The sequence below is a fragment of the Scyliorhinus torazame genome, chromosome 26 (genome assembly GCF_047496885.1).
Source record: "Scyliorhinus torazame isolate Kashiwa2021f chromosome 26, sScyTor2.1, whole genome shotgun sequence".
Lineage (NCBI taxonomy): Eukaryota > Metazoa > Chordata > Chondrichthyes > Carcharhiniformes > Scyliorhinidae > Scyliorhinus > Scyliorhinus torazame.
Window position 1 is genome coordinate 20,985,977 of NC_092732.1, and position 18,298 is coordinate 21,004,274.

The following is an 18,298-nucleotide window of genomic DNA, read 5'->3' on the forward strand; positions in this document are numbered from 1 at the left end:
ATCAAAGCCAAAGGCTCAGCAATTTCCTCCCTAGCTTCCCAGAGAATCCTAGGATAAATCCCATCCGGCCCAGGGGACTTATCTATTTTCACACTTTCCAGAATTGCTAACACTTCCTCCTTATGAACCTCAAGCCCTTCTAGACTAGTAGCCTGAATCTCAGTATTCTCCTCGACAACATTGTCTTTTTGCTGTGTGCAAACTGACAAAAAATATTCATTTAGCACCTCTCCTATCTCCTCTGACTCCAAGCACAACTTCCCGCTACTGTCCTTGACTGGCCCTACTCTTACCCTAATCACTCGTTTATTCCTGACATATAGAAAGCTGTAGGGTTATCCTTGATCCTACCTGCCAAAGACTTCTCATGTCCCCTCCTAGCTCTTCTTAGCTCTCTCTTTAAGTCCTTCCTAGCTAACTTGTAACTTTCGAGCGCCCAAACTGAATCTTCATGTCTCATCTTTACATAAGCCTCGTTCTTCCTCTTGAAAAGTGTTTCGACTGCTTTAGTAAACCACGGTTCCCTTGCTCGACCAATTCCTCCCTGCCAGACAGGTACATACTTATCAAGGACACGTAGTAGCTGTTCCTTGAACAAGCTCCACATTTCGATTGGGCCCATCCCCTGCAGCATTCCTCTCCATCCGATGCATCCTAAGTCTTGCCTCATCGCATCATAATTGCCTTTCCCCCAGATCTAACTCTTGCCCTGCGGTTATATACCTAACCCTTTCCATCACTAAAGTAAACGCAATGGAATTGTGGCCATTATCACCAAAGTGCTCACCTACCTCCAAATCTAACACCTGTCCTGGTTCATTACCCAGTACCAAATCCAATATAGCCTTGCCTCTCGTTGGCCTACCTACAGGTCAGTGTTTAACCGTACCCCCAGGTTCCAGCGGCCTTCATTTCCGGAGTGGGAGAGAGAGACGAGCCAGAGTGCAGCTTGCGAAGCAGGTAAGTGTTTAAACTTACCAGCCAGGTTCCAGCGGTCTTCATTTCCGTGAGCGGGAGAGAGAGAGGGAGCCATAGTCCAACTTGGGAATCAGGAAAGTGTTTAAACTTACTCGTAGGTTCCAGCGGCCTTCATTTCCGGGATCGGGAGAGAAAGAGGGAGCCGGAATGCAGCTTGTGGATCAGGTAATTGTTTCACCTTAATACCAGGTTCCACGGCCTTCATTTCCGTGAGCGGGAGAGAGAGAGGGAGCCGGGTGCAGTTTGGGAATCAGGAAATTGTTTACACTTACTCCCAGCTTCAATCGGCCTTCGTTTCCCGAAGCAGGAGACAGAGAGAGGGAGCCGGAGTGCAGCAGGTAAGTGTTTAAACTTAGCCCCAGGTTCCAGCGGCCTTCGTTTGCGGGAGCGGGAGAGAGAGAGGGAGCCGTAGTGCCGCGTGTGAAGCAGGGAAGTGTTTAAACTTACCCCCAGGTTCTTGCGACCTTCATTTCCGGGAGCACGAGAGAGGGAGCCGGAGTGCAGCTTGGGAATCAGGAAACTGTTTAAACTTACCCCCAGATGCCAGCGGCCTTCGTTTGCGGGAGCGGGAGAGAGCGAGCGAGCCGGAGTGCAGCTTCTGAAGCAGGCAAGTGTTTCAACTTACCCCCAGGTTCCAGCGGCCTTCATTTCCGGTAGCGGGAGAGAGAGAGAGGAAGCCGGAGTGCAGCTTGTGAACCAGGTAAGTCTTTAAACATACCCCCAGATTCCAGCGACCTTCATTTACGGCAGCGAGAGATGGACAGGAAGCCGGAGTTCAGCTTGGGAATCAGGTACGTTCTGTATATAAGTTGATCGGTCCGAAATAAGGTGGGTGAACATGCGGCAGGGGTTGGTACCTGGGACGTCGATGTTTTGTCCATTTCGGAGCCATGGATAGAGCAGGGACAGGAATTGTTGTTACATGTGCCGGGGTTTAGATATTTCAGAAAGCTCAGAGAAGGTAGTATAAGAGTGGGAGGGGTGGCATTGTTAGTCAGGGGCAGTATTACAGTGGCAGAAAGGACGTTCGATGAGGACTCATCTACTGAGGTGGTATGGGCTGAGGTCAGAAACAAGAAAGGAGAGGTCAGCCTGCTGGGAGGTTTCTACAGGCCTCCGAAAAGTTCCAGAGATGTAGAGGAAAGGATTGCAAAGATGATTCTGGATTGGAGCGAAGTAACAGGGTAGTTGTTATGGGGGACTTTAACTTTCCAAATATTGACTTGAAACGCTAGAGTTCGAGCACGGTAGATGGGTCATTTTTTTGTCCAATGTGTGGAGGAGGGTTTCCTGACAGTATGTAGATAGGCCAACGAGAGGCGAGGCAATATTAGATTTGGTACTGGGAAATGAACCAGGACAGGTGTTAGATTTGGAGGTAGCTGAGCACTTTGGTGATAGTGACCACAATTCGATTACTTTTACTTTAGCGGTGGAAAAGGATAGGTATATACCGCAGGGCACGAGTTATAGCTGGGGGAAAGGCAATTATGATGCGATAAGGCAAGACTTAGGATGCATCGGATGGGGAGGGAAACTGCAGGGGGTGGGCACAATTGAAATGTGGAACTGGTTCAAGGAACAGCTACTGCGTGTCCTTGATAAGTTTGTCCCTGTCAGGCAGGGTGGAAGTGGTCGAGCGAAGGAGCCATAGTTTACTAAAGTAGTTGAATCACTTGTTAAGAGGAAGAAGGAGGCTTATGTAAACATGAGACGTGAAGGTTCAGTTAGGGCGCTCGAGAGTTACAAGTTATCTAGGAAGGACCTAAAGAGAGAGCTAAGAAGAGCCAGGAGAGGACATGAGAAGTTTTTGGCAGGTAGGATCAAGGATAACCCTAAAGCTTTCTATAGATGTCAGGAATAAAAGAATGACTAGGGTAAGAGTGGGGCCAGTCAAGGACAGTAGTGGGAAGTTGAGCGTGGAGTGCGAGGAGATAGGAGAGGTGCTAAATGAATATTTTCCATCAGTATTCACACAGGAATAAGACAATGTTGTCGAGGAGAATACTGAGATACAGGCTACTAGACTAGAAGGGCTTGAGTTTCTTAAGGAGAAGGTGTTAGCAATTCTGGAAAGTATGAAAATAAATAAGTCCCATGGGCCGGATGGGATGTATCCTAGGATTCTATGGGAAGCTAGGGAGGAGATTGATCTTTGATCTTTGTCATCTTTGTCTACAGGAAAAGTGCCAGAAGACTGGAGGATAGCAAATGTTGTCCCCTTGTTCAAGAAGGGGAGTAGAGACAACCCCGGTAACTATAGACCAGTGAGCCTTACTTCTGTTGTGGGCAAAGTCTTGGAAGGGTTGACAAGAGATAGGATGCACAATCATCTGGAAAGGAATAATTTAATTAGAGATAGTCAACGCGGATTTGTGAAGGGTAGGTCGTGCCTCACAAACCTTATTGCGTTCTTTGAGAAGGTGACCAAAGAGGTGGAGGAGGGTAAAGCAGTTGATGTGGTGTATATGGATTTTAGTAAAGGGTTTAATAAGGTTCCCCACGGTAGGCTATTGCAGAAAATACAGAGGCATTGGATTCAGGGTGATTTAGTAGTTTGGATCAGAAATTGGCGAGCTGAAAGAAGGCAAAGTGTGGTGGTTGATGGGAAGTAGATTTAGGACTGAGTTTAGGAGGAACTTCTTCACCCAAAGGGTTGTGAATCTATGGAATACCTTGCCCAGTGAAGCAGTAGAGGCTCCTTCATTAAATGTTTATAAGATAAAGATAGATAGTTTCTTGAAGAATAAAGGGATTAAGGGCTATGGTGTTCGGGCCGGAAAGAACAAAGAACAAAGAAATGTACAGCACAGGAACAGGCCCTTCGGCCCTCCAAGCCCGTGCCGACCATGCTGCCCGACTAAACTACAATCTTCTACACTTCCTGGGTCCGTATCCTTCTATTCCCATCTTATGCATATATTTGTCAAGATGCCCCTTAAATGTCCCTATCGTCCCTGCTTCCACTACCTCCTCCGGTAGCGAGTTCCAGACACCCACTACCCTCTGCGTAAAAAACTTGCCTCGTACATCTACTCTAAACCTTGCCCCTCTCACCTTAAACCTATGCCCCCTAGTAATTGACCCCTCTACCCTGGGGAAATGCCTCTGACTATTCACTCTGTCTATGCCCCTCATAATTTTATATACCTCTATCAGGTCTCCCCTCAACCTCCTTCGTTCCAGTGAGAACAAACCGAGTTTATTTAATCGCTCCTCATAGCTAATGCCCTCCATACCAGGCAACATTCTGGTAAATCTCTTCTGCACCCTCTCTAAAGCCTCCACATCCTTCTGGTAGTGTGGCGACCAGAATTGAACACTATACTCCAAGTGTGGCCTAACTAAGGTTCTATACAGCTGCAACATGACTTGCCAATTCTTATACTCAATGCCCCGGCCAATGAAGGCAAGCATGCCGTATGCCTTCTTGACTACCTTCTCCACCTGTGTTGCCCCTTTCAATGACCTGTGGACCTGCACTCCTAGATCTCTTTGACTTTCAATACTCTTGAGGGTTCTACCATTCACTGTATATTCCCTACCTGCATTAGACCTTCCAAAATGCATTACCTCACATTTGTCCGGATTAAACTCCATCTGCCATCTCTCCGCCCAAGACTCCAGACAATCTAAATCCTGCTGTATCCTCCGACAGTCCTCATCGCTATCCGCAATTCCACCAACCTTTGTGTCGTCTGCAAACTTACTAATCAGACCAGTTACATTTTCCTCCAAATCATTTATATATACTACAAACAGCAAAGGTCCCAGCACTGATCCCTGTGGAACACCACTGGTCACAGCCCTCCAATTAGAAAAACATCCCTCCATTGCTACTCTCTGCCTTCTATGGCCTAGCCAGTTCTGTATCCACCTTGCCAGCTCACCCCTGATCCCGTGTGACTTCACCTTTTGTACTAGTCTACCATGAGGGACCTTGTCAAAGGCCTTACTGAAGTCCAGATAGACAACGTCTACTGCCCTACCTGCATCAATCATCTTAGTGACCTCCTCGAAAAACTCTATCAAGTTAGTGAGACACGACTTCCCCTTCACAAAACCGTGCTGCCTCTCACTAATACGTCCATTTGCTTCCAAATGGGAGTAGATCCTGTCTCAAAGAATTCTCTCCAGTAATTTCCCTACCACTGAAGTAAGGCTCACCGGCCTGTAGTTCCCGGGATTATCCTTGCTACCCTTCTTAAACAGAGGAACAACATTGGCTATTCTCCAGTCCTCCGGGACATCCCCTGAAGACAGCGTGGATCCAAAGATTTCTGTCAAGGCCTCAGCAATTTCCTCTCCAGCCTCCTTCAGTATTCTGGGGTAGATCCCATCAGGCCCTGGGGACTTATCTACCTTAATATTTTTTAAGACACCCAACACCTCGTCTTTTTGGATCTCAATGTGACCCAGGCTATCTACACACCCTTCTCCAGACTCAACATCTACCAATTTCTTCTCTTTGGTGAATACTGATGCAAAGTATTCATTTAGTACCTCGCCCATTTCCTCTGGCTCCACACATAGATTCCCTTGCCTATCCTTCAGTGGGCCAACCCTTTCCCTGGCTACCCTCTTGCTTTTTATGTACGTGTAAAAAGCCTTGGGATTTTCCTTAACCCTATTTGCCAATGGCTTTTCGTGACCCCTTCTCGCCCTCCTGACTCCTTGCTTAAGTTCCTTCCTACTTTCCTTATATTCCACGCAGGCTTCGTCTGTTCCCAGCCTTTTAGCCCTGACAAATGCCTCCTTTTTCTTTTTGACGAGGCCTACAATATCACTCGTCATCCAAGGTTCCTGAAAATTTCCGTATTTATCTTTCTTCCTCACAGGAACATGCCGGTCCTGTATTCCTTTCAACTGCCACTTGAAAGCCTCCCACATGTCAGATGTTGATTTGCCCTCAAACATCCGCCCCCAATCTATGTTCTTCAGTTCCCGCCTAATATTGTTATAATTAGCCTTCCCCCAATTTAGCACATTCATCCTAGGACCACACTTATCCTTGTCCACCAGTACTTTAAAACTTACTGAATTGTGGTCACTGTTACCGAAATGCTCCCCGACTGAAACATCTATCACCTGGCCGGACTCATTCCCCAATACCAGGTCCAGTACCGCCCCTTCCCTAGTTGGACTGTCCACATATTGTTTTAAGAAGCCCTCCTGGATGCTCCTTACAAACTCCGCCCCGGCTAAGCCCCTGGCACTAAGTGAGTCCCAGTCAATATTGGGGAAGTTGAAGTCTCCCATCACCACAACCCTGTTGTTTTTACTCTTTTCCAAAATCTGTCTACCTATCTGCTCCTCTATCTCCCGCTGGCTGTTGGGAGGCCTGTAGTAAACCCCCAACATTGTGACTGCACCCTTCTTATTCCTGACCTCTACCCATATAGCCTCACTGCCCTCTGAGGTGTCCTCTCGCAGTACAGCTGTGATATTCTTCCGAACAAGTAGCGCAACTTTTACATCCCCCTCTATCCCGCCTGAAACATCTAAATCCTGGAACGTTTAGCTGCCAATCCTGCCCTTCCCTCAACCAGGTCTCTGTCATGGCAACAACATCATAGTTCCAAGTACTAATCCAAGCTCTAAGTTCATCTGCCTTACCCGTAATGCTCCTTGCATTAAAACATATGAACTTCAGGCCACCAGACCCGCTGTGTTCAGCAACTTCTCCCCGTCTGCTCTGCCTCAGAGCCACACTGTCCCTATTCCCTAGTTCTCCCTCAATGCTCTCACCATCTGACCTATTGCTCCCGTGCCCACCCCCCTGCCATACTAGTTTAAACCCTCCCGTGTGACACTAGCAAACCTCACGGCCAGGATATTTATGCCTCTCCGGTTTAGATGCAACCCGTCCTTCTTATACAGGTCACATCTGCCCGGAAGAGCTCCCAGTTGTCCAGATAATGGAAACCCTCCCTCCTACACCAGCTGTTTAGCCACGTGTTTATCTGCTCTATCTTCCTATTTCTAGCCTCACTGGCACGTGGCACAGGGAGTAATCCCGAGATTACAACCCTCGAGGTCCTGCCTTTTAACTTTCTGCCTAGCTCCCTGAACTCCTGCTGCAGGACCTCATGCCCCTTCCTGCCTATGTCGTTAGTACCAATATGTACAACGACCTCTGCCTGTTTGCCCTCCCCCTTCAGGATGCTCTCTACCCGTTCGGAGACATCCTGGACCCTGGCACCAGGGAGGCAACATACCATCCTGGAGTCTCTTTCACGTCCACAGAAGCGCCTATCTGTGCCCCTGACTATAGAGTCCCCTATTACTATTACTCTTCTGCGCTTTGACCCTCCCTTCTGAACATCAGAGCCAGCCGTGGTGCCACTGCTCTGGCTGCTGCTGTTTTCCCCTGATAGGCTATCCCCCCCGACAGTATCCAAAGGGGTATATCTGTTCGAGAGGGGGACAACCACAGGGGATTCCTGCACTGACTGCCTGCCCTTTCTGGTGGTCACCCATTTCTCTGCCTGCACCTTGGGTGTGACCATATTTACATAACTGCGATCTATGACGCTTTCCGCCACCTGCATGCTCCTAAGTGCATCCAATTGCTGCTCCAACCGAACCATGCAGTCTGTGAGGAGCTCCAGTTGGGTGCACTTTCTGCAGATGAAGCCATCCGGGATGCTGGAAGCCTCCCGGACCTGCCACATCTCACAGTCAGAGCACAGCACCCCTCTAACTGACATTGCGTCAATTAATTAAAATTAAAATTAAAATTTGTCTTTGAAATTTTTTTAAATATTTTTTTTTTTTTTAAAGTTACTGTCAACTATCTGTTTCCTAGCACTAGATTTCTAATAGAAATGTGATAGCTAACTATAGTACTCTCCGATCTCTGGCTTAGATATCCCTCTAAATTATAATTAAGTTATTATGTTGAATTAGTTACCAAATACACAAATTCTTTTTAAATTTAGGGTAGAATCCCAACCAGCCACTCTGGCCACAGCTTTTCTGTGATGTCACTTCAGTTTCCCCCCGACACACACAATTTGAAAAAAGGTATAAAAGTAAAAATAAGTAAAAATCACTTACTTACCTTCTGAGTGTCTTAGATGTTCTCAGGTTCTCTCGCTGACAGAGACTGCTCCTCCACCTCCGAACCTTGACCTGCACAATGCTAATAATATAATAATAATATAATATGGCACTTACCTTACACCAATGGGTCTCGGGTTTCCTCTCCACCAGAATTTATTGGTTAGGGGGGGCGGGGGGGACTTCCCAGAGGTCCGCGGGTCGAACTTTCTGTTCCCGCCTTAAAAAAAACAAATAAAACAGAAAAGAAGAACAGACACGGGACCAGGTAAGGCTTTTTAAAGTAAGTACTCACCTCCCAGAGGGCCCCTGCGCACCGCTGCCGCCGAAATCCAAAGGGCTGCTCCTGTAAAGGTAAGTGGTTTTAAAGTCGCTACTCGCCTCCCAGAGGGCCCCTGCGCACCGCTGCCGCCGAAATCCAAAGGGCTGCTCCTGTAAAGGTAAGTGGTTTTAAAGTAAGTACTCACCTCCCAGAGGGCCCCTGCGCACCGCTGCCGCCGAAATCCAAAGGGCTGTTCCTGTAAAGGTAAGTGGTTTTAAAGTAAGTACTCACCTCCCAGAAGGTGAGGGGGGGGGACTTACTAGGGTTAAGCCATGGGGTACAGGTCTCTGGCACAGAGTCTGTCCCTGCTGCTCAGAAGGGAAGGGGGAAGAGGAGTAGAGCATTAGTCATTGGAGACGCCATAGTTAGGAGGATAGATAGGAGATTCTGTGGGAACGAGAAGACTCACGGTTGGTGTGTTGCCTCCCAGGTGCCAGGGTGCGTGATGTCTCGGATCGTGTTTTCGGCATCCTTAAGGGGGAGGGGGAGCAGCCCCAAGTCGTGGTCCACATAGGTACCAACGACATAGGTAGGAAAAGGGATGGGGATGTAAGGCAGGAATTCAGGGAGCTAGGGTGGAAACTTAGATCTAGGACAAACAGAGTTATTATCTCTGGGTTGTTACCCGTGCCACGTGATAGCGAGACGAGGAATAGGGAGAGAGAGGAGTTGAACACGTGGCTACAGGGATGGTGCAGGGGGGAGGGTTTCTGATTTCTGGATAATTGGGGCTCATTTTGGGGTCGGTGGGACCTCTACAAATGGGATGGTCTACACCTGGACCAGAGGGGTACCGATATTCTGGGGGGGAAATTTGGTAATGCTCTTCGGGAGGGTTTAAATTAGTTCAGCAGGGGCTTGAGTACCTGAATTGTAGCTCCAGTATACAGGAGGTTGAGAGTAGTGAGGTCATGAGTAGGGTTTCGAAGTTGCAGGAGTGTACTGGCAGGCAGGAAGGTGGTTTAAAGTGTGTCTTATTCAATGCCAGGAGCATCCGGAATAAGGTGGGTGAACGTGCGGCATGGATTGGTACCTGGGACTTCGATGTTGTGGCCATTTTGGAGACATGGATAGAGCAGGGACAGGACTGGATGTTGCAGGTGCTGGGATTTAGATATTTCAGTAAGCTCAGGGAAGGTGGAAAAAGAGGGGAAGGGGTGGCATTGTTAGTCAAGGACAGGATTACGGTGGCAGAAAGGACGTTTGATGAGGACTCGTCTACTGAGGTAGTATGGCTGAGGTTAGAAACAGGAAAGGAGAGGTCACCCTGTTAGGGGTTTTCTATAGGCCTCCGAAAAGTTCCAGAGATGTAGAGGAGAGGATTGCAAAGATGATTCTGGATAGGAGCAAAAGCAACCGGGTAGTTGTTATGGGGGATTTTAACTTTCCAAATATTGATTGGAAACGCTATATAGGAAACTCTGGTGTGGCCGCATTTGGAGTATTGCGTGCAATTCTGGTCGCCGCATTATAGGAAGGATGTGGAAGCATTGGAAAGGGTGCAGAGGAGATTTACCAGAATGTTGCCTGGTATGAAGGGAAGATGTTATGAGGAAAGGCTGAGGGACTTGAGGCTGTTTTCGTTAGAGAGAAGAAGGTTAAGAGGTGACTTAATTGAGACATACAAGATGATCAGAGGATTGGATAGGCTGGACAGAGAGAGCCTTTTTCCTCGGATGGTGATGTCTAGCATGAGGGGACATACCTTTAAATTGAGGGGAGATAGATATAGGACAGATGTCAGAGGTAGGTTCTTTACTCAGAGAGTAGTAAGGGCGTGGAATGCCCTGCCTCCAACAGTAGTGGTCTCGCCAACACTAAGGACATTCAAACAGTCATTGGATAGACATATGGACAATAAGGGAATAGTGTAGATGGGCTTTAGAGTGGTTTCACAGGTCGGCACAACATCGAGGGCCGAAGGGCCTGTACTGCGCTGTAATGTTCTATGTTCTATAAACAGTGTTCTCCAGTAAATAGTCTACGTAAAGAGTGCCCTACAGTAAACAGTCTATTTAAACAGTGCCCTACAAAAGCAATCAATGTAAACAGTGCCTTACAGTAAGCAGTCTATATAAACAGTGCCATAGAGTAAACAGTCTATATCCACCGTGCCCTAAAGTTAATAGTGTACGTAAACAGTGTCCTTCAGAAAACAGTCTTTGTAAACAGTGCCCTACCGTAAACAATCTATATAAACAGTGCCCTACAGTAAACAGTGTCTATGTGAAGAGTACCCAACATACAGTGAACCGAGTCTATGTAAACATTGCCCTACAGTGAACCGAGTCTATGTAATCATTGCCCTCCTGTAAACAGACTCCATGTAAACAGTGTCCCACAGGAAACAGGCAATGGACTTCCGGGTGCGGCTATGCAGAGCTAGGTCGCATTTTCGGTAGCTCCCGCTTGGAACGGACTTTTGGGCTCTTTTGCAGGGCCCCCACGGCATTTGTTTCACATTTCCCGGTGTGGCATGAGGACTGCAACACTCCCTTGAGGGGGAAGGGGCACAATTAGCAGAGGTTTGACGGGGATGTGTCAGAGTCAGCAGGGGATTTTGGGGGGGGCGGGAGCAGAGACAGCAGGGGAGTGAGGGGGAGGACGCAGATGGAGCAGTGAATTGAGGGGGAGAGGTCAGGGTCAGCAGGGGATTGAGGGGGACGGGGCAGAGACAGAAGTTGGATTGAGGGCGACGGGGCAGAGACAGCAGTTGGATTGTGAAGAGGAGGCAGTCAGCAACGGATTAAGCGGGAGCGGAAAAAGTCAGCTGGGGATTGAGGGGGAGGGGCAGAGTCAGCAGGGGATTGAGTGGGAGTGGCAGAGTCAGCAGGGGATTGAGGGGGAGGGGCAGTGTCAGCAGGGGTTTTGGGGGGAGGGCGGAGTCAGCTGGCGTTTGAGGGGTGGGGTCAGATCCAGCAGGGGATCGAGGGGGAGGAGGCAGAGGGAGCAGGGAAATGAGGTGAAGGGGTCACTCAGCAGGGGACTATGGGGAGCGGGCAGTCAGCAGGGGTTTGCGGGGAGTGGGCAGAGCCTGGCGGGGAATGAGGGTGAGTGATCAGAGACATCAGCGGATTGAGGGGGAGGGGAGAGTAAGCACAGGTTTGAGCGGGAGGGGTCAGAGTGATGAGGGGATTGAGGGGGAGGGGTCAGAGTCAGCAGGGGATTGAGGTGGAGGCGTCAGAGTCAGCAATGGATTGAGGGGTTACGGGCATAGTCAGCTGGGGTTTGATGGGAATGGGGCAGAGTTAGAAGGTGACTGAGGGCGAGCGGGCAGACTCCACAAGGGACTGAGGGGGTGGGGCAGAGTCAGCAGGGGATTGAGGGGGAAGAATCAGCAGGGGATTGAGGGGTCGGGGTCAGAGCGAACAGGGGATTGAGGGGGAGGAGGCAGAGTCAGCTGGGGATTGAGGGGGAGGAGGCAGTGTGAGCAGGGGTTGAGGGGGATGAGGCAGAGTCAGCAGGATATTGAGGGACAGGTTTTAGACATCAGTTGAATTGAGGAGGAGCAGGCAGTCAGCAAGGGATTGAGGGGGAGCGGGCAGTGTCAGCAGGGGATTGAGGGGGAGGACGCAGTCAACAGGGGATTGAGTGGGATGGGCTTGAGTCAGAAGGGGATTGAGGGTGAGGGGTCAGATTCAGCACGGGTTTGAGGGGGATGTGTCAGAGTTAGCAGGGGATTCAGGGAGAGGGGGCAGAGACAACAGAGGATTGAGGGGGTGGGCAGAGACAGCAGGGGATTGAGGGTGAAGGGGCAGAGTCAGCAGCGGATTGAGGTTAAAGGGGCAGAGTCAGCAGTGGATTGAGGGGGAGGAGGCAGAGGGAGCAGGGACATGAGGTGGAGGGGTCAGTCAGTAGGGGACTATGGGGAGCGGGCAGTCAGCAGGGGTTTGAGGGGAGCGGGCAGAGCCTGGCGGGGAATGAGGGAGAGTGGTCAGAGACAAGAGCGGATTGAGGGGGAGGGGGCAGAGTAAGCACGGGATTGAGGGGTAGGGGCAGAGTAATGAGGGGATTGAGGGGAGGGGGCAGACTCAGCAGGGGTTAATGTGGCAGAGTCAGCAGGGATTTGAGGGGACTCGGACAGCAGGGGATTGAGGGTGAAGGGGCAGAGTCAGCCGCGGATTCAGGCGGGGGATGCAGAGTCAACAGTGAATTGAGGGGAGGGATCAGAATCAGGAGGAGATTGAGGGGGAGGGCGGAGTCCGCAGTCGTTTGAGGGGCTGGGGGAGAAGCCAGCAGGGGAGTAAGGGGGAGGAGGCAGAGGGAGCAACGGATTGAGGGGGAGCGGGCAGTCAGCAGGGGATTGGGGAGGGGCAATGTGAGCGTGGGACTGTGGGGGAGGAGGCAGTCAGCAGGGGATTGAAGGTGAGGGGGCAGGTCCAGTAGGGGATTGAGGGGAGGGGGCAGAGTCAGCAGGGATCTGAGGGGGAGGAGGCAGAGTCAGCAGGGTTCTGAGGGGGAGGGGGCAGAGTCAGGAGTGGATTGAGGGCGAGGAGATAGAGACAGCGGGGATTGAGGGGGAGGGGCAGAGTCAGAAGGGGATAGAGTGGGGAGTGGTAGAGTCAGCAGGGGATTGAGGGGGAAGGGACAGAGTCAGAAGGGGATATAGTGGGGAGTGGTCGAGTCAGCCGGGGATTGAGGGGGAAGGGACAGAGTCAGAAGGGGATATAGTGGGGAGTGGTAGAGTCATTAGGCGTTTGAGGGGTGGAGTCAGAGCCAACAGGGGATTGAGGGGGAGGATGCAGAGGGAGCAATGGAATGAGGTGGAGGGGTCAGTCAGCAGGGGACTGTGTTGGAGGGCGCACTCAGCAGGGGTTTGAGGGGAGCGGGCAGAGCCTGGAGAGGAATGAGGGTGAGTGTTCAGAGTCTGCAGGGGATTGAGGGGAAGGGGGCAGAGTCAGCGGGGACTGAGGGGGAGAGTATCCAGGGGATTGACGTGGATGGGTCAGAGTCAGCAGTGTTTTGAGGGGAAAGCAGCGGATTGATCGGGAGCGGGCAGAGCGAGGAGTGGAATGAGGGTGAGTGTTGAGGGCCAACAGGGGTTTGAGGGGAGGGGCAGAGTCAGCAGGGGATTGAGGGAGATGGGCAGAGTCAGTAGGGGATTGGGGGGAAGGGGGCAGAGTCAGCAGGGCACTGAGGGGGGAGGGTCTCCAGGGGATTGACCTGGATAAGTCAGAGTCAGCAGTGTATTGAGGGGGAAGGGTCAGAGTCAGCAGGGGTTCGAAGGGGAGGTGGCAGAGCGAGGAGGAGAATGAGCGTGAGGACTCAGGGCCAGCAGGGGTTTGAGGGGAGGGGCAGAGTCAGCAGGGGATTGAGGGTGAAGTGGTCAGAGCGAACAGGGGATTGAGGGGGAGGGGGCAGCGACTGCTGGGGATTGAGGGGAGGGGGAACATTCAGCAATGGACTGAGGGGGAGGGAGCAGATTCAGCAGGGGATTGAGGAGAGTGGGCAGTGAACAGCGGATTGATGGGGCAGAGTTAGCAGGAGATTGAGGAGGAGGGGGCACAGTCAGCAGGGGATTGAGGGGGAGGGGGCAGACTCAGGATGGGATTGAGGGTGAGGGGTCCGAGTCAGCAGGTGATTGTGGGGAGAGGGCAGACTCAGGATGGGATTGAGCGGAAGGGGGCACAGTGAGCAGGTGATTGAGGGGAGGGGGTTTAGTCATCAGGGGATTGAGGTGCAAGGGGCAGAGTGAGCAGGGGTTTGAGGGGGTGGGGGCCGAGTCAGCAGGGTATTGAGGGGACGGGCAGAGTCAGCCGGTGTTTGATGGGGCAGAGTCAGCAGGGGTTTGAGGTGGCAGAGTCAGCAGGGAATTCAGGGGGAAGGCAGAGTCAGCAGGGGATTGAGGGCAGGAGAGGAGTCAGCAGGGAGTTCAGGGGAACGGGCAGAGGCAGCACGGGATTGTGTGTGAGTGGTCAGAATCAGAAGGGGCGTGACGTGAGGGGCAGTCATCAGGGGACTGATTGAGACGGGGCAGAGCCAGCAGGGAATTGATGGGGAGAACAAGAACATGAACAAAGAACATAGAAAATTACAGCACAGGAACAGGCCCTTCGGCCCTCCCAGCCTGCGCCGATCCAGATCCTTTATCTAAACCTGTCTTCTGTTTTCCAAGGATCTACTTCCCTCTGTTCCTCGCCCGTTCATATGTCTATCCAGATGCATCTCAAATTATGCTATCGTGCCCGCCTCTACCACCCCCGCTGGCAAAGCATTCCAGGCACCCACCATCCTCTGCGTAAAAAACTTTCCACGCACATCAACCTTAATCTTTCCCCCTCTCACTTTGAAATCGTGACCCCATGTAATTGACACCCCCACTCTTGGAAAAAGCTCGTTACTATCCACCCTGTCCATACCTCTCATAATTTGGGAGATCTCAATCAGGTCCCCCCTCAACCTCCGTCTTTCCAACGAAAAGAATCCTAATCTACTCAACCTTTCTTCATAGCTAGCACCCTCCATACCAGGCAACATCCTGGTGAACCTCCTCTGCACCCTCCCTAAAGCATCCACATCCTTCTGGTAATGTGGCGACCAGAACTGCACGCAGTATTCCAAATGTGGCCTAACCAAAGTCCTATGCAACTGTAACATGAACTGTCGACTCTTGTACTCAACACCCCGTCCGATGAAGACAAGCATGCTGTGTGCCTTCTTGACCACTCTATCGACCTGCGTTGCCACCTTCAGGGTACAATGGACCTGAACTCCCAGCTCTCTCTGTACATCAATTTACCCCAGGACTCTTCCATTGACCGTATAGTCTGCTCTTGAATTAGATCTTCCAAAATGAGGGGATTGAGGGGGAGCGGGCAGAGTCAGCAGGGGATTGAGGGGGAGGGGATAGAGTCAGCAGGGGATTGAGGGGGAGGGGTCAGAGTCAGCAGGGGATTGAGGAGAGTGGGCAGACTCAGGAGGGGATTGAGCGGGTGGGAGCAGACTCTGCAGTGGATTGAGGGGGATGTGTCAGATTCAGCTGGAGTTTGAGGAATTGGGACAGAGTCAGCAGGGGATTGAGGGGGGTGGGGCAGAGTAGTAGGGGAGTGAGGGGAAGGGGCAGAGTAAGCAGGGCACTGAGGGGGGAGAGTCTCCCGGGGATTGACCTGGATAAGTCAGAGTGTATTGAGGGGGAAGGGTCAGAGTCAGCGGGGGATTGAGAGGGAGGGGGTAGAGTCAGCAGGGGATTGAGGGTGAGGGGTCAGAGTCAGCAGGGGATTGAGGGGAGAGGGCAGACTCAGGAGGAGATTGAGGGGGAGGAGGAAGTCAGCAGGGGATTGAGAGGGTGGGGGCAATGTCAGCCGGGGGTTGAGGAGAGTGGGCAGTGAGCAGGGGATTGATGTGGTAGGGTCTGTGTCAGCAGGGGTTGAGGGGGAGGGGTCAGAGCGAGGAGGGCAATGAGGTTGAGGGAACAGTCAGCAGGGGATTCAGCGGAGGGGGTAGAGTCAGCAGGGGATTGAGGGGGAGGGGTCAGAGCGAGGAGGGCAATGAGGTTGAGGGAACAGTCAGCAGGGGATTCAGCGGAGGGGGTAGAGTCAGCAGGGGATTGAGGGGGAGGGGTCAGAGCGAGGAGGGCAATGAGTTTGAGGGAACAGTCAGCAGGGGATTCAGCGGAGGGGGTAGAGTCAGCAGGGGATTGAGGGGGAGGGGTCAGAGCGAGGAGGGCAATGAGGTTGAGGGAACAGTCAGCAGGGGATTCAGCGGAGGGGGTAGAGTCAGCAGGGGATTGAGGGGGAGGGGTCAGAGCGAGGAGGGCAATGAGGTTGAGGGAACAGTCAGCAGGGGATTCAGCGGAGGGGCTAGAGTCAGCAGGGGATTGAGGGGGAGGGGTCAGAGCGAGGAGGGCAATGAGGTTGAGGGAACAGTCAGCAGGGGATTCAGCGGAGGGGGTAGAGTCAGCAGGGGATTGAGGGGGAGGGGTCAGAGCGAGGAGGGCAATGAGGTTGAGGGAACAGTCAGCAGGGGATTCAGCGGAGGGGGTAGAGTCAGCAGGGGATTGAGGGGGAGGGGTCAGAGCGAGGAGGGCAATGAGGTTGAGGGAACAGTCAGCAGGGGATTCAGCGGAGGGGGTAGAGTCAGCAGGGGATTGAGGGGGAGGGGGCAGGGTCAGCACGGCATTGAGGGGGAGGGGGTAGAGTCAGAAGGGGATTGAGGCGGAGCGGGCAGAGTCAGCAGGCGATTTAAACATAGAACATAGAAGAGTACAGCACCGTACAGCCCCGTCAGCCACGATGTTGTGCCGACTATTTATACTAATGTAAGATCAGTCTAACCTACAACCCTTCAACTTACTGCTGTCCATGTGCCTGTCTAAGAGTAACTTCAATGTCCCTGATTCCTCGGACTCCACCACCTCTGCTGGCAGTGCGTTCCCACACCCACCACTCGTGACAGCCATTTCCACTCTGGGGAAAATCTCTGTCTATCCACTCTTTCAATTCCTCTCATCAGCTTGTACACCGATATCAAGTCAATGAAATGAATGAAAATGAAAATCGCTGATTGTCACAAGTAGGCTTCAAATGAAGTTACTGTGAAAAGCCCCTAGTCGCCACATTCCGGCGCCTGTTCGGGGAGGCTGGTACGGGAATTGAACCGTGCTGCTGTCCTGCTTGGTCTGCTTTAAAAGCCAGCAATTTAGCCCAGTGTGCTAAACCAGCCCCAGAGAAGTCACTTCTTTGCTTTCTTCGCTCCAGTGGGAAAAGCCCGAGCTCCCACACATTTTCCTCATAAGACATGCCCTCCATTCCAGGCAGAATCCTGGTAAGTCTCCTCTGTACCCTCTCCAAAGCGCCCACTACCTTCCAATAATGAGGCGATCAGACCTGGACACAAGTGTGGTCCAAATAGATTTTTATAAAGCTGCAGAAAAATCTCGCGGCACTTAAACTCAATCCCCCTATTAATGAAAGCCAACACATCATACGCCTTCTTCACAACCCTATCAAGCTGGTGGCAACTTTGAGACACCAAGATCAATCTGTTCCTCCACACTTCCAAGAATCCTGCCTTTAACCCTGTGTTGAGCATTCAAATTCGACCTTCCAAATAAATCACTTCACATTTTTCATGGTTGAACATCATCTGCCGCTTCTCAGCCCACCTCTTCATCCTGTCAATGCCCTGTTGTAACTTGCAACAACCCTCAACACTGTCTACAACTACACCAACCTTCGTGTCATCGACAAACTTACTAACCCACCCATCCAAAAGGGAGTCAGCAGGGGATCTAGGGGGAGGGAGCAGAGTCAGGAGGGTTTGAGGGGATGGGGCAGAGCGAGGAGTGGAATGAGCGTGAGGATTGAGCGGAACGGAGCAGTCAGCAGGGCATTGAGGGGGTGGGGGTGGATTCGGCAGCAAATTGAGGGTGTTGGAGCAGATTCAGGAGGGTTTTGAGGTGAGGGGGCAGTGCGAGGAGGGGAATGAGGGTGAAGGTTCTGAGTCAGCAGCGGATTGAGGGGAGGGGCAGAATCAGCAGGGGGTTGTGTGTGAGGAGTCAGAGCCAGCAGGGGATTGGGAGAGGCAGTCAGCAAGGGATTGAGGGGGAGGGGTCAGAGCGAGCAAGGGATTAAGGGTGAGGGGTCAGCGTCAGCAGGGGATTGAGGGGAGGGGCAGAGACAGCAGAGGATTTGGGGAGGGGAACAGTCAGCAGCGGATTTGGGGAGGGAGACGTGTCAGCAGGGGATTGAGGGGAGGGAGCAGCGTCTGTGTAGCACCATCGATCACACACGAGGAGAGACGTAAAGAACTTCAATCGAGGCTTTATTGAGCAGACTTGTTCCCCAGCAGCTCACTCACAGAATGCAGCTGCGGGGATTAACCCGGGTTCTTATATCCCTCCTATCTGGGTGGAGCCCAGTAGGTGGAGGATCCAATCGGGATCCGGCATCTGTCCTCCAATAGCTGCTCGGCATTCCTGGTGTGCCGTATTACCCC